The 14,247-nt window shown below is 42.2% G+C and overlaps 2 protein-coding genes across 3 annotated transcripts in view; one reads left to right on the forward strand and one right to left on the reverse strand.

Annotated features, from left to right (window-relative positions):
- DOCK2 (dedicator of cytokinesis 2) overlaps positions 1-14,247 on the forward strand; it is a 1,824,799-nt gene that overhangs the window by 889,418 nt on the left and 921,134 nt on the right. The gene's annotated exons all lie outside the window — the stretch shown is intronic.
- The window catches only part of INSYN2B (inhibitory synaptic factor family member 2B), an 88,407-nt gene that overhangs the window by 1,235 nt on the left and 72,925 nt on the right, over positions 1-14,247 (reverse strand). The gene's annotated exons all lie outside the window — the stretch shown is intronic.

Below are 14,247 nucleotides of genomic sequence, written 5' to 3' on the forward strand. Positions count from 1 at the left end.
TTCTGCTGTTGGAACCGCCGACCTACGGTCGGGCAGTTCCAGTGTCCGACCGACCGACAGCATAATGAGCCCCCTAGTTACATGGAATTATTAATCTTATTTTACATTAAGAAGATTAATGTATGTGTTTTTATCACTGCATCACAAACTGAGACATTTCCAATATATTTAATTTTAGTAACATTGTATGTTTCTGGAAGGCTAAAGAAGAGGTGTATTAAATGAGCTTGTGTGTCTAAAAATCGAATTGTTACCCCCTGCTCAGATTTGGATTACAAATAGGTAGTGTTTTTTAAAATTCATACTACTGCATAATGCTCAGACTATTTAGTATATTAGGGAGATTTATTCTACACTGTACATTCACTGCTTAATCACTTTGTGATTTTTTAACCAATTTATCGATCTTAAAAATCTTACTCTAGAACATATTTACAAACATATTGCCACCAAAATCTATCAGCTTCCACAATGTATTTGGCTTTTTCTAACGTGATCTGAGTGTAACAAGTGGCAGTAAAGCGAAAGATCTGTATTCCTGATTGATGAACTTGGAAAAAAGTGATGTAAATAGAGTCTGTGCTCCAAACCTCTAGCATTCACTATACAGCAGAGGTTTTGGTTCAGCTGTCCTTACAGTATGGAAACGAATAGAATAAATATCCTACAATCATCTGTATACTGCAATGTTGAAGAAAAACTGACAACTGATCTTGTAAAACATAATTGAAAAACCAATGGAACCTGCAAGTGCTTGGTTGAAATTTTTTGTTAATGAAACATTTCCCAGGCTTTCATACATTTGCTGTTGTATAGGTAATCCTGACAAATATCTGAAAGCTGATCAATCCTCATGAATGATTACAGAAGAAATGTGCCATACCACATGTTGCAATTCATTTTCGAGGTACAGAAAGCCCTTCCTCAAGACATCATTGAAATATTGGTATACTATATATCAGTTCAGACCACAAACTCACATTAACTCCTATTTTTTGTTGGGGTAGCAACATGTACTTGCAGAATGAGATATTTGTGAATGATCCAACTTTTTCTATGTCCACCTATTACTCCTTCCTAGTGTCTTTCCTTAGAAATGTATGGCTTGTCCACAGTACGCCAGAAGGTAGTGGTTCATAACCCTAAAAATAACAGCTAAATCTGAGACATTATACAATTAGCAGCCCCCATAATAACCAGTACAGTTTCAAATTTTAGATCTGTCTACTGACACCCTAAAATCTAACCATTTTTAAACCCTAAACACAGCACTCACAGGTCATGGCCAGTTCACACATGAACCAAAAACATTAAATGAGCTATGCTAGAAATTGGGTTTCTGGTTGGCAGATGTATACACCCTGTCCAAGCAAGAACCACAATCCTAGTCAGGGTAAGTCAGATTCACACCATAAATTAACCTGTGCTCCCACTCTGGTAGCTTGGCATGGAGCAGGCAGGCTTAACTTTAGAAACAATAATTTGTGCAACAGTTCAAACAGTAAAACAGGGAACACACAAAAGGATACCATGCCTGATGAGAAATATAGAGCTTAATTTAATGAACAAAACAAGACCAAAATGACAAAAATACAATATGTATAACCGGAATTATGATTTTTTTAAAGAATGTATTGAAATACTGTGCTTAAAAACATACAGCACCAACTGAGCCTATCTGGTCATGGTAGACCAGGTCAAGTCCAAAATTTCAGGCTGACCGCGATGGAGAGCGGGTAAAATTCAGGGGCCAACCTCGTTTTGTCGCAAATCCAATGCGTGGAGCAGGTGAGTCAAGGCTTCGGTGTCGATCACTTCGGATATAAGCGATGCATTGCTTCTGAGCCACGCAAATCAGAGATGCGCCTGTGTCGAACCCAAAGCTGTAGGCAATGCATCATCGTCGAGTTGCACAGGGTGAAGATGCGTTGAGAACTGGAGGCTGCGCAGTCAATGACACAGTGTCTTCAGTCCTTGTACCAGCGGTGATGCATCGGCTTTGAGGGAGATGTTTCAACACTGATGCACTATTTCTGAGCCATGCAACGATGGCAATTCTTCGATTTTGGTAGTTGCAGCACCTTATACACACTTCCAAGTTCCCAGGTTTGGATTGGCACCACTTTGCAGGGCAAGACTCTCAGATGGCTGAGTCCAGGTGCTGTAAATGAGTGAACTGAAGTTCACTGGACTTCTAACTGGAGGTAAGCCAGCAAGCCTGTGGAGTCACTTTCGTTCTGGGTTATAGAGATGCAGGTCCAGTCCTTCTCACTCCCAGGGAAGGAGGGCAGCAGGAAGCAGGTCAGCAGAGTAGAGTCCAACAGAATCCAGTAGAGGGACGGTCCTTTCAACAGCACAATGGCTCTCCTTCCTGGCAGAGTATCCACAGGTCCAGACATGCACTGAGTTGGTGGTGTCAGGGGGCCAGCACTTATATCCAGTTGTGACTTTGAAGTGGGGGAGACTTCAAACAGAGGCCTTTGAAGTGCAAAGTCCCTGCCCTTCCTACCCTGGATCTGGACTTACTACAGGGGGATATGCAGCACTTTGTGTGGGGACAAGACTCAGCCTATTCAGATGTAAGTGTCAGCCCCTCCTTCCAGTCCTGCCTAGGATGGCACATCAGGATATGGCTTACCCATCACTCACCCCTCAGTCCCTTTCTGTCTGGAAGGAATGCACAAAGCCCAGCTGTCACCCACCCAAGACGTGTATACAGACAGGTAGAGGATGCCATATAGCTAAAGTAAGAAGATGCAAAGGTTCTAAAAGTGCCATGCTCATAATTCAAATTTAAAATCTTACATCACCAGAAGTTAGGATTTTAGATTGTGATTTTAGAGATAACAAACTCAGAGGTCCTATCTCTTCCCCATTGAGAATTAGACTTATAAAATGTAATTAGGTAATCCCAATGTTAAACTATCGGAGAGATAGGTCTTACATTAGTGAAAAAGGAATTTAGGGTTTTTTCACTACTGGGACATGTTAAACTTAAAGATACATGTCCTACTTTTATATACACTGCAATCTGCCCTTGGGCTGTCCTGGGCTTACCTTAGGGGTGATATATGTATTAAAAAGGAAGGTTTAGGCCTGGCAAGAGGTTTGATTTGCCAGGTGGGCGTAAACAGTTAAAGACTGCACACACAGGCTCTGTGATGGCAGGCCTGAGACATGTTTAAAGGGCTACTAAAGTCGGTGGCACAATCAGTGCCACAGGCCCACTAGTAGCACATGAAGTGCACTTTACTAGGAACTTGTAAATACATTAAATATACAAATTGTGGATAAGCCAATGTTATCATTTTTAAAGTAGAGAACACTTGCACTTTATCACTGGTTAGCAGTGGTAAAGTGCTCAGAGTCCTAAAGCCAGCAAAACAGGAGGTCAGAAGGCAAAAAAAGTCAGGGAAAACCATACCAAGGAGGCCAGGTCTAACAAGCTACAAGAGATGTAAATAACACTCTTTATCTAACTATGATTTTGTTACCTTCCGAAACAGTTAATATTACAGGGACAGATTCACATAGGTATCTGTGCATCTAAGTTAAATGTAGTTTCATAAGCAGCTTCATTTATGAGTGCAGATTCAAAATTGGGTTCATTTTGGATTTCTAAATTAATTTTATGCACATTGAAATACACCAGTATAGTGCTACTTCACTTGTGCATTAAAATACTAAGAGAGGCAGTTTGTGGATATTCTAGAATGGAGACAGCTCCAAATGGTGATGGATAAAATATCCAATTTGTAAGTAATCACAAACGTTTCTAGGTAATTATCCACCCTGAAACCTGCTGCAGATGTTCTCCTGTCAAAAGCAGGTGTGCATATATTTTTAACGAAGGAGAAGGGCAGGAAATGCCCATGAGTTTGTGACTGAAGGGAAATGGATTGCTCCCAAGGAAAAAATATTTTTCTCAGTGGAAATAAAAAGAATGGTTAACATACAAATACACTGTTTACACACATGTTAACCCCTTCAGCGCTGCGGGAATTCCCCCGCGGTGCTGAAGGGTTCGAGCGCGGGCGGGGCCATGACGGAACGGTTCCGTCATGAGCACAGCGCAACCGATGCTCATGACGGAACCGTTCCGTCATGGGCATGGAAGGGGTTAATGTAAAATTGCTAAATTTGCATATGGGTAAATATTTTGCAATGGAAGTTTTCTTAGAAACCCTAAATGAAAGGATGATGGATTTCAAATTAATTGATCACGCATGTACCATACAGCCAATCAGATTTAAATGATCTTACAAAGATTAACAATACTGTTCTCTCCTTGGATACAAGTTCAGAACTGAGTTGTGCCATAACTCTGTATCCATATGGAAATAATATATCTATATATTTGCTATCTTTTGACCTGATTAGCATTGGACCCTTGTGTCTCTGAATACCTTTGATGGATAGAATCATTAAGCATTGCCTTAGCCACGACTCTAAGGTGGCCTTTCATTTGACTTTATAAAGAGGACTGCTCCTACTTTAGAATAGATAGCATAGATAAAGAAATGCACCTTTACACACAGAGACACACACACACATACTCACGTACACACACATACACACATACACGTGTTACCATCCTTGTGGGGACTCACACACACACACACACACCTTAACACTCTCACTCCCGAGCATAGCTGAGTACCAGTTACTTGGTAGTTGGCTGAATGAGGTTCTGTGTCAGCTAGCCCTCCTTGTCAGACCCTTTCCACCACATTAGGAAGGCTCTAGAGCACTGGGGGACCACCAGCACATGCCTGCCTCATGCTCGGGAGCCTTAGGCTCACTGTACAAGAACTCATTCTTCTAATAGATGAGGGAATTTCATGTGCCGCGTCAAGACCTCTAGAATTGGGCACGTATGTATTTTGCAGAACTTCTCCCTGGTGTGCCCACCCAAAACTTGCCATCTAACAAGCTCAGGCGTCTCTCCCAGTGCAGTAATATCCTCCCCATCAGACTCCAAGGCACCTTCCTAAGGTGCCCACTCAATCTGGACGGTGTGAGTATCAGGGGCTGGTTTCCAGTACCACTTGCCCTCCTTCTTTTTTGCAGCATCATCGGCCATTTTTCCAGGCCCCAGGCTTTCTTGACTCACCGCTTGGGCAGCCATGGACCATGTGTTCATGAAGACCCACTCAGGCAGCCCTAACATCTCCAAGTGTGACCTGAGCTCCACTTCTTTCCAGACAGTGTGTTACAGAGCCTTGCCTAACAGACAATCAACAGGCATGGCAGGACTCACAACTGCTTTTAGAGAACCTGAGACCCCCCCTGACTTCAAGGTAACCAAAACCATGCGTTAATGACTATCTCAGTTGTCTGTGCCCATAACCTGGTGGACTGTAATTGGTATGACCGACTCTGAGGACTCCAGATGACATCTTACAGTAGTCATACTGGCTAATGTGTCACTGAGGCCTCCACCCGCTGCCCATTGATGGTGATCAACAGCTGTATTTTAGAAGTATTTGGAGGCATTTGGGCTTTAAATACCATCTCTTTGGTAACCAGGGACACTAAGGTAACCTCTGTTCCATTCCCAATGTTGATTTGGGCTACCTCCTCTCCAAGAGCTATACTGGCCAACCTCAGTGTCTGCCCGATCAATGGGGGACTGTGCCATTTTGAGGCATTTGGCATCTCTCTTCATGTGCCCATACTTGTAGCCCTCAGTGCACTGGGGGATGAATCTCCCTTTCTTCTTCTAAAAGAACCCTATTTTCTTTTGATCAGTTTGGGACTGGTTATCTTCCCTTTGAGGGCCTGTAGACAACACCTTATTTTTTTGTTTTCTCCCCCTCTTTTTCTGTTAGAGCCCCTATCAAACCTCTGGGTGATCCCCCCTGAAACCTTCTTGTGAACCCTGGTGTTGAAGCAGTGATCCGACTCTTTAGCAAGTTCCCTGGGATCAATGAGCTTACTATCCACTAGGTGTTGGTGCAGCTCTGGAAAACAATCACTGAACATATGCTTCCTGGAAAAAAAATGGTACAGCCTTTGCAGGATGGATCTGTTGGGGTAATTTCTAACTGGCCCTAAATGACTGTCTATACTTCCCTGGGGTGAGACCATATCCCTTCATGAAGTGTCCTTCATGATGGGATACCTCATCCTGTCCCCTTTCCAGAGTGCTAACGGTGCATCCCTCCCTTCTCTGGGATTGTGCCTCCGGAGACTAGCTCGCAAATCCTACTCAGGGACCCTGTGCATATCAGGAGCAACCTCAAAGACCTTAAACTACTTATCTATGCAATTCCCCACAGCAAGGTCAGGCACGTGGTCCTTGGGACCCTCCTGTTTACATGGACATTCATATATCATGAGCACCATTTCTACTGGACTCTGATGCATTCTGAGCTTTAAGGTACAACACTCTTAGGCTCTTCTCATGAGTCAGCCTCTTTTCCGCCAGAGCCAGCATCTTTCCCTCCAGAGCAAGCTTCTCTTCCAATTTTAACTTGCCCAGCTACAGCCTGAATTCTCTTTCTGGTTTCCTGTCCGCCAGCTCCTCTGGGGACAGGTTGCTGACTACCACAAATCTGGCAGGGGATTGTCTCCTTTTAGGCCAAAATCAAGAGCTGTCACTCCTTACCTCTCATCTTCCTGTTACCCCGCAATGTCCACCTACTCTTCCTCATTAGCATCCACCTCCTCCTTCTCTGTGGGTTGTAACTGGCAGGCCTCCCTCCAGAAGCAGGAACTTCTGGAGCTCCTGCGTCTTGGAGTTCCTATTTTCCGGAAGTCCCCTGTCTCCGCAGAATTTCTTGAGCTCAGTCATAGTGTAGTTCTCCGAGTTATTGAGCTCAAACTCCATGCTTGCATCAGGTAGGGTCACAGGTGCACAAAGTCAGGTGAAATAGAAGTGAATTTGGAAAAAGCAAAAGTGGCTAATCAAGGAGAATTGAAATAGAGATTGAATCTGGCATCAAATTATTTTATAATCACTGAATAGCACAGCACAAACACAAGTACGGAATCCCACCTCAGAAAACCAATGTGAGAAATTGGGTTGTTGGTTGAAGAGGGTGTGAGCCCTTCTCAAGAAACAGCCACAGTCCTTGTCAGGGTAAATTAACCTGGGTTTATCCATCTGGCTTACACAAAATAAGTCAGGCTTAACTTAGAGGCAATGTGTAAAGTACTTATGCAGCACTTAATCACTAATAAAGTGAAAACATCACACAAGAAAAATCCCACACAAAGGTTTTAAAAATAGAGTACATTTTAATAAGTTATTTAACACAAACATGACAAAAATTCAATCAATAGAACCAGAGCTATGCAATTTGGAAGATTTAAGCTACGCATAGTGCCTAAAAACACAAATTGCCACTTACAGTGATCTGGTTATTTAAGAGCAGTTGAAATTCACAAGTTCAGGCTGACCGCGATGGAGTGCAGGTCCGATACAGAGAGCAGGTTAGTCCCACTGAAAAAGTTACTGTCTCAAAGTCTGTCATGAAGAGTCCAGTTCATGGCAAAGGAGGCTGCTAGCAGCAGGGAGAGAGTTGTGGATAGTCGTTGCTGTAGCTCAAAGAGCAGGCCGTGCGTCATGGACAGTCATTGCTGTAACACAACGATCCTGTCTGGCATCATGGACAGTTGTTGCTAGAGCTTCTCAATCGAGGTAAATGAAGGTTGTCGCTGCTGTAGTGCGAAGTGCAGATCTCGCATTGCTGGCCACTGATGGCAGTCACTGTAGTGTGAAGAGTCTGGTTCACTGGAGCTTTGTGTTTGTGGGCAACAAGATCTTGGTGTGAACAGGCCCATTCGCAGTCATGAAGAGAACAAACTTCAGGATTTTTCTTTTATTCCAGTAGGAGCTCACCTGATGTCACACCAAGGGTCCAAGATCTTTGAAGCACCTTGTGGAGATCAGGAACTCATTCCAGTAGATGCCAGCAGGGCTCAGACAGGTACAGTTGTATGTCCAGGCAGGTCCAGTGCAGCAGGTCATCTGGGCAGTTGCAAAAAGGTCTCAGGAGCCTGTTGTGCTCAGGTAGCCAGAGCAGGAGGCCAGCTAACTAGCACTTGGAGTCACTCACGTAGCCTGGGATGAAGGAAGCTGGTCCATTCTTGCTTCTCAGACAGCAGGGCAGGCCTCAAGCAGCAGGGCAGTCTTCTGTCAACCGGGCAGTCCTCCCTGTGTATTGTCCAGAGACCCAGAAGTGTACTGAAGAGTGGGTGTGTGGGTCCCACTTTTATAACTGGTACTAGCTTTGAAGTGAAAGAGAGGTTTGGTGTTTTCTGCCCACAGAAGGGTCTGGAATTTCTTCCTCCATGCCCTTGTTCCACTGGGTCTGGGCTCAATATACATTAGTATGAGGTTCTTTGTCGTGAGGCAGTGTCTTCGAAGTGCAAGTGTGACAGGTGACAGCTCTACGCCTCCTATCAAAACAGGGTGGCCCATCCTGCCAACACCCAGCCCCCATTACATCTAGTCATGGGACCCAGGGACAGCCTGCAGGCACTAAATGTTTAGTATAAAAAAATGCCAGCTTTCTTAATTTTTCATAGTACTGACTTTACCATTAAAAAGGATTTTAAATTAAAATTCCCAAGACACCAAACATGAAATTTCTACCTGCTTGCACACAAATGTTATCACTTATTAAATGTAATTAGGTAACTCAATGTCATGCTGTGGGAGACGTAGGCGTTGTAGTAGTGAAAAACAAGTCCAATGATTTGAATACACTGCACCCTGCCCAGTGGACTGTTTAGGGCCTACCCTAGGGGAGTCTTATATGTATTAAAACTTAAGGTTCAGGCCTGGCAAATGATAAATGTTTCCAGGTTGAAATGGCAGTTTAAAACTGCACACAGGCTACAGTGGCTTTCTTGAGACATGTTTAAAGAGGCAACTTAAGTGGGTCGCACAATAAGGGCTGCAGGCCCACTAGAGGTGTTTAATTTACAGACCCTAGGTAGATGCAGTACCTTTATACCAGGGACATATAAGAACAGTTCCATAAAGAAGATGGAACGTTGGTCTGCCATGATTTTCAGGGTGTATGGTGAGGGAAGTGTGTATCCCATGCTCTTATCATGCAGCTTCTGTTTAACCCCAAGAAATGTACCCGACCTTGTCATACCGCGAAGGTATAATCTGAAAATATAATCACTTTGCTATTGTGTGTCGTATACCATAACTGGTGAACTTTAGTGGTTTTGCGCTTTTGATCCAAATAATCGGTATATATGCAAATGTGCAAAGTGTGGAGAGGGGCCAGGACTCATGAGGGGCGAAGTCTTGACTGAGTCACAGTAGCCCTCCACACCCTCGACAATGGTAATATATAAATATATGCATAGATGGTTTATGCCTTTGTATTTTTTATGTGCACTTATATTAACAAACTATATTTCACCAAACCCATGATGCAAGGGATTACATGGGTGCGGTACTGTAAAATCACACTGAAGAGACTTCATGAAAAGGGCTTTATATCCTAATTTATTTGGACACACATGATAGCCATCAAGTTTGTGATGAACTACCCCTCTCTCAAGCTCCAAATCAGGCTCATAGTCTAAACACAAAATTATAAAGCATGGAAAAAAGACCAGTGACAGAGTAAGGTATTTGCCAGTCAGCCCTGGTTAAGAAATAATGCACTTATTAGGCTAATGTGCTCATTGTATCTGGAAAAATGCTGTGACTCACAATGAGAGAAAGTCAACGATTGAAGCGGATTGACACATTGCTCCATACCCTATGCTGCGGTGGCTTATCTCGTGCAACCACGTAAACATGACATTCTGAGCTTTCCGCGTTTTTGGAAGCTTCTCTTGAAGCCCTGGTAACATGTTTGCTCCAAGCAGAGCTTCAGCATCAGAGAACTGCACCAAGAACGTAAATATGCATTATTTAACCTATCCTCAGGCACAGCAAAAGACCAGTAAGCATAAAAATGTCCTGCTTCCAGGAAGAAATATAATGTATCTGCAAACATCAGAAGCAAGCCACTCCAAGTAACCCACTAAGAATGTCCCAGAACTTGTTTGTTTGTACAAACAGGCAATCTTGAAAATGCTTTCAATAACGTCAACAGGTGAACATTTCTAGCTCATTATTCAGCCATTTCTTCTAATTTCCTTCATAATGTCAGCTTTCAGAGGGATTCAGGCTCCGAGTACATCCAACCGAAGATAGACATCTCTTTGTAAATCATAGAGTAAAAGTACGGTTCTGTCTCTCAGATCAGACGCCAGGTTTAGAGACCAGTCTCTTTAGGTTGTGCCAATGCCATTTGTGTAGGTCGGAGAGTAGCTATCATTTCTGCATGAGTGAACGAGCACACTGCGTGTCTCAGTCTTATTGAACATGTCCTTCACCTGTCTTTGAGGCTAGAGGAGTTTTCATTACATACTGAGATCATGCACATAGTGTCCTAAGCTTAATTGTAGGAAATGCACATTATCCAACCACATAATAATATATATTTTGAACTTTCCAATGGGTATATCGATGTGTTTTTGCAACTTTTTATAATAGCAGTACACATTAGGTAGTAGTTGCAGAATGACAACAGTTCTGTAGCTGAAGTTAATACTTTCTAAAATGTACTTAATGAATAGGGTCCCATTAACCATCAATGTAACCAATTATTAGATAACTCATAACAGGAGAGGATGTACCCTTACAGCTAGAGCGGTTGACCTCGAAGATGGGGAACTGGGTTTGAGTCTCGGCAACGACGCTCAACATCCTGTAATTCGGGGCAAATCACTTAATCTCCCAGTGCCTAACAAAAATGAATGTGTCCTTGTGTTACGAAACTGGTGCAACGTAAAGCGCTCTGATACCTGATATCTTAGGGTCTGGTTCGCGCTATATAAAACCTAAAAAAAAATATATATATACCAACCAAATATTCTTTGCTTACAGAGAAATATATATTTGGGAAATGAAACACACAGATTTCTAAATTCAGCATTCTGTTTTTTCTTTGTTATCTTACTGCCATAATTATACATTTTATTATATTGCATTATACCATCTGCAGTAACCCTATTGGCATAGCTTGTTCGGCATGTCTCTTATGTTCTCTTTTTCAAGGAAGGCTTTGTCATTTTCACTGTGCAGAAGTGAACATTTACCTTCTTCTAATTGTTAGGTACAATACGTTTAGAGCAGTTCACGGGAATAAGAGAGACAATATAGATTTGCATGGCAATGAAGTTGTAAAGAAAAAGCTGAATAAACTTAAAGAAACTGCTACAGTCCTGCTGGCCAGACAATCCTCTACCTCTCATCTGTGCATTTTGCAAAAAGAACAATTGATGGACAGAATGTTGAACAATGTCAAACATTCACCCCAGTACAGAGATCTAGGCCTAAATCCATCGTTTTTTTGCTCCCCATGCCATTCCAGTTTGAACCCAGCCATATGCAAATCAGTCTTGATCCTGTTTCCCATGTGAACAGTCCTTCTCGAACTGCTAGGCCAGATCCTCCCTGGACCAGAAACAAGCATCCTTGGACCGGTCTTGGCGTTTAACCCCTCATCAGTCAGGCTAGCTTGACTCCAGTGCATGGAGAGCACGGGACCCCGTCTGGACATACCTATCCCACTCGGGTAGACAAATGCAAAAAGAAAAATTGATGGACAGAATGTAGAAGAATGTCAAACATTCACCATAGTCAGAGATTAGGGCCTAAATCCATCTTTTTTTTGCTCCAAATGCCATTCCAGTTTGAACCCAGCCATATGCAAATCAGTCTTGACCCTGTTCCCCATGGGAATAGTCCAGCCCAGAGTGCATGGCCAGGTCCTCCCTGGACCGGAAACAAGCATCCTGGGACCGGTTTTGGGGTTTCACACCTTATCAGCCAGGCTAGCTTAACTCCAGTGGCATGAAGAGCACGGGACTCATGTCTACGAATGCCCGTCCCATTCGGGGTGACAAATGCAAAAAGAACAATTGATGGACAGAATGTTGAACAATGTCTAACCACTAGCAGAAGGACACTAGTCATGTCAGTACATTAAATGATTCTTGCTCAGAAAGGGTGAACAGTAGCTCGACAATCTTGTAAAACAAATATATCAACAGTGCCATAGTTTGATGCTGTCATTGCAAGTGAAATAATCAGTGCCACTGTAATTATGCGGCGGGAGAGGGCCAAGTTATGTGGCAGGGTTTACTAAATTATGCGGAACAAAAAGGCAAGTTATGGGGCATAATGTAGCCCATTTAACACAAAAAAGTTGTTATTTTATATTTTTTACACACAGTAATACTGTCTGAGCAAATATTTCACCTCTTTAGTACCAGTGTAACAGCCAAATACAGAGATAAGCAACTATCAGTGGATAAATTAACCTGTGTGCATGTCCTTCCACTGCGCATGAACACATGTCCACATTTTTAGTAACCTTTGATCCGTTTCAGCTAGAAACTATTATTTTTGTTCAAATCTGCAGATTCTGCAGCAGATGGTGGATTAATTGGCAAATGCAGCAAATCTGTAATAATGCAAAAAAGCAGTAGCCCCAGAATTGCATAATTGCAGTGGCCCTGGACATAATCCAGTCTATGACAAGATGGAACCAAGCAATTTTTATATCCCCATCACCCTATCAATTGGTTCGATTAGTTGTTTTGAAGTACGGTGACCATTCCTCACCTCTTCTAATAACTTTGGAAATCTACAAGAGAAGAGTACATAAGTATAACAATTAAACAACAACTATCTATCTTTATATCTATATATCTATATATATATTCACTTAAAAAACCATAGGTTTCACACATGTTATAGTTAGCTGGACATTTCACTCGTAAAAAACCATTGAAATTCCCCCTTTATAGTTAGTTCAGATAACTATAACTCGTGCGACCGCAATCCACTGCTGATGACGTCACATATTACATCACTCATGACATGGTCAGTGACATCACTCATGACATCACTGATGACATCATCCTTGTGATAGAGTGGCGGTCGCGCGAGTTATAGTTATAGTTATCTGAACTAACTATAACGGGGGAATTTCAATGGTTTTTTACGAGTGAAATGTCCAGCTAACTATAACATGTGTGAAACCTATGTTTTTTTAAGTGAATTTGCGAGGTTTTTTAAATGCTAATTCCTAACTATAACGTGTGTGAAACCTAAGGTTTTTTAAGTGAATTTGTAAGGTTTTTTAAATGCTAATTTAGGTATGTATTATTATATTTTTTATATGTTTATTTTACAATAAACTACCTATGTATATAGTTGACTGTATCCTGTAATATGGAATGGCTCAGCTCTTTTTTTTTTATTTGGATAAAGTTGAACAGCATAGTTAATATCTTCTCTAAACTTATAAAAGTTTAAAATGCTTTTTTTTTTTTAACTTTTTTTCACGGTGCGCGCACCGCGATTTTTTGAAAAACAAATAAAATGTTTTTTTCACCCTTCGGGGTCCTTCAGGGACCCCCTGACAAAGGCTAGGGCTCAGGAACTCTCTACCCTGCCCCCTTTTCACGTTCTCCACCTTTGTTTTTCACTGCCACACACAAAATGGCGTCCGACACTTCCTGATTTCGACCGATTCGAATGTTGACTGACATCTAACCACCAATCAGAATTACGCTCGCGCACAGCACGGTGCGCACACGGTGCGCGCACCGTGCGCGCCTATAGATATTTATGTACTTTTAACTGCAATTTTCTCAGAAACTACTGAACAGATTGACACCATATATGCAAAAGGCACATCCCTGACCTGAGGACTACCTCTTTGCCAAATTTCAAGTAATTCTGTTCAGCCGTTCGGGCTGTACCTTCGACTAAAGGTCCTATGGGAAAATGCATGGGGAAAACGCGTTTTGGGACCCCCCTTTTTTCTCAGCCCCCGCTTGTGAATCACCCCGAGACTTTCAGGGTAGGAGCTGAGTGGAGCGCCCCATTAGTTTTGAAAATTTCGCGAGGATTCATCAACCGGCACCAAAGTTATTCAAAATAGAATTTTCAGATTTCCTATGGGAACTCGGTCCTAACTATAACTATCTACTGGCGACCGCCAGTAGATAATATATATATATATATATATATATATATATATATACATATATATATATATATATATATATATATATATATATATATATATATATATATATATATATATATAAACAACGAAGATTTCCCTGCACCTCCACAGAAATGGCGAACAGAGACAGCAGACCCAATCGAATGAGGTAAGATGGCGTTTATTGTTCTCTCAACCTCGA

This window comes from Triturus cristatus, chromosome 7 (genome assembly GCF_964204655.1).
Source record: "Triturus cristatus chromosome 7, aTriCri1.1, whole genome shotgun sequence".
NCBI classification, from domain to species: Eukaryota; Metazoa; Chordata; class Amphibia; order Caudata; family Salamandridae; genus Triturus; species Triturus cristatus.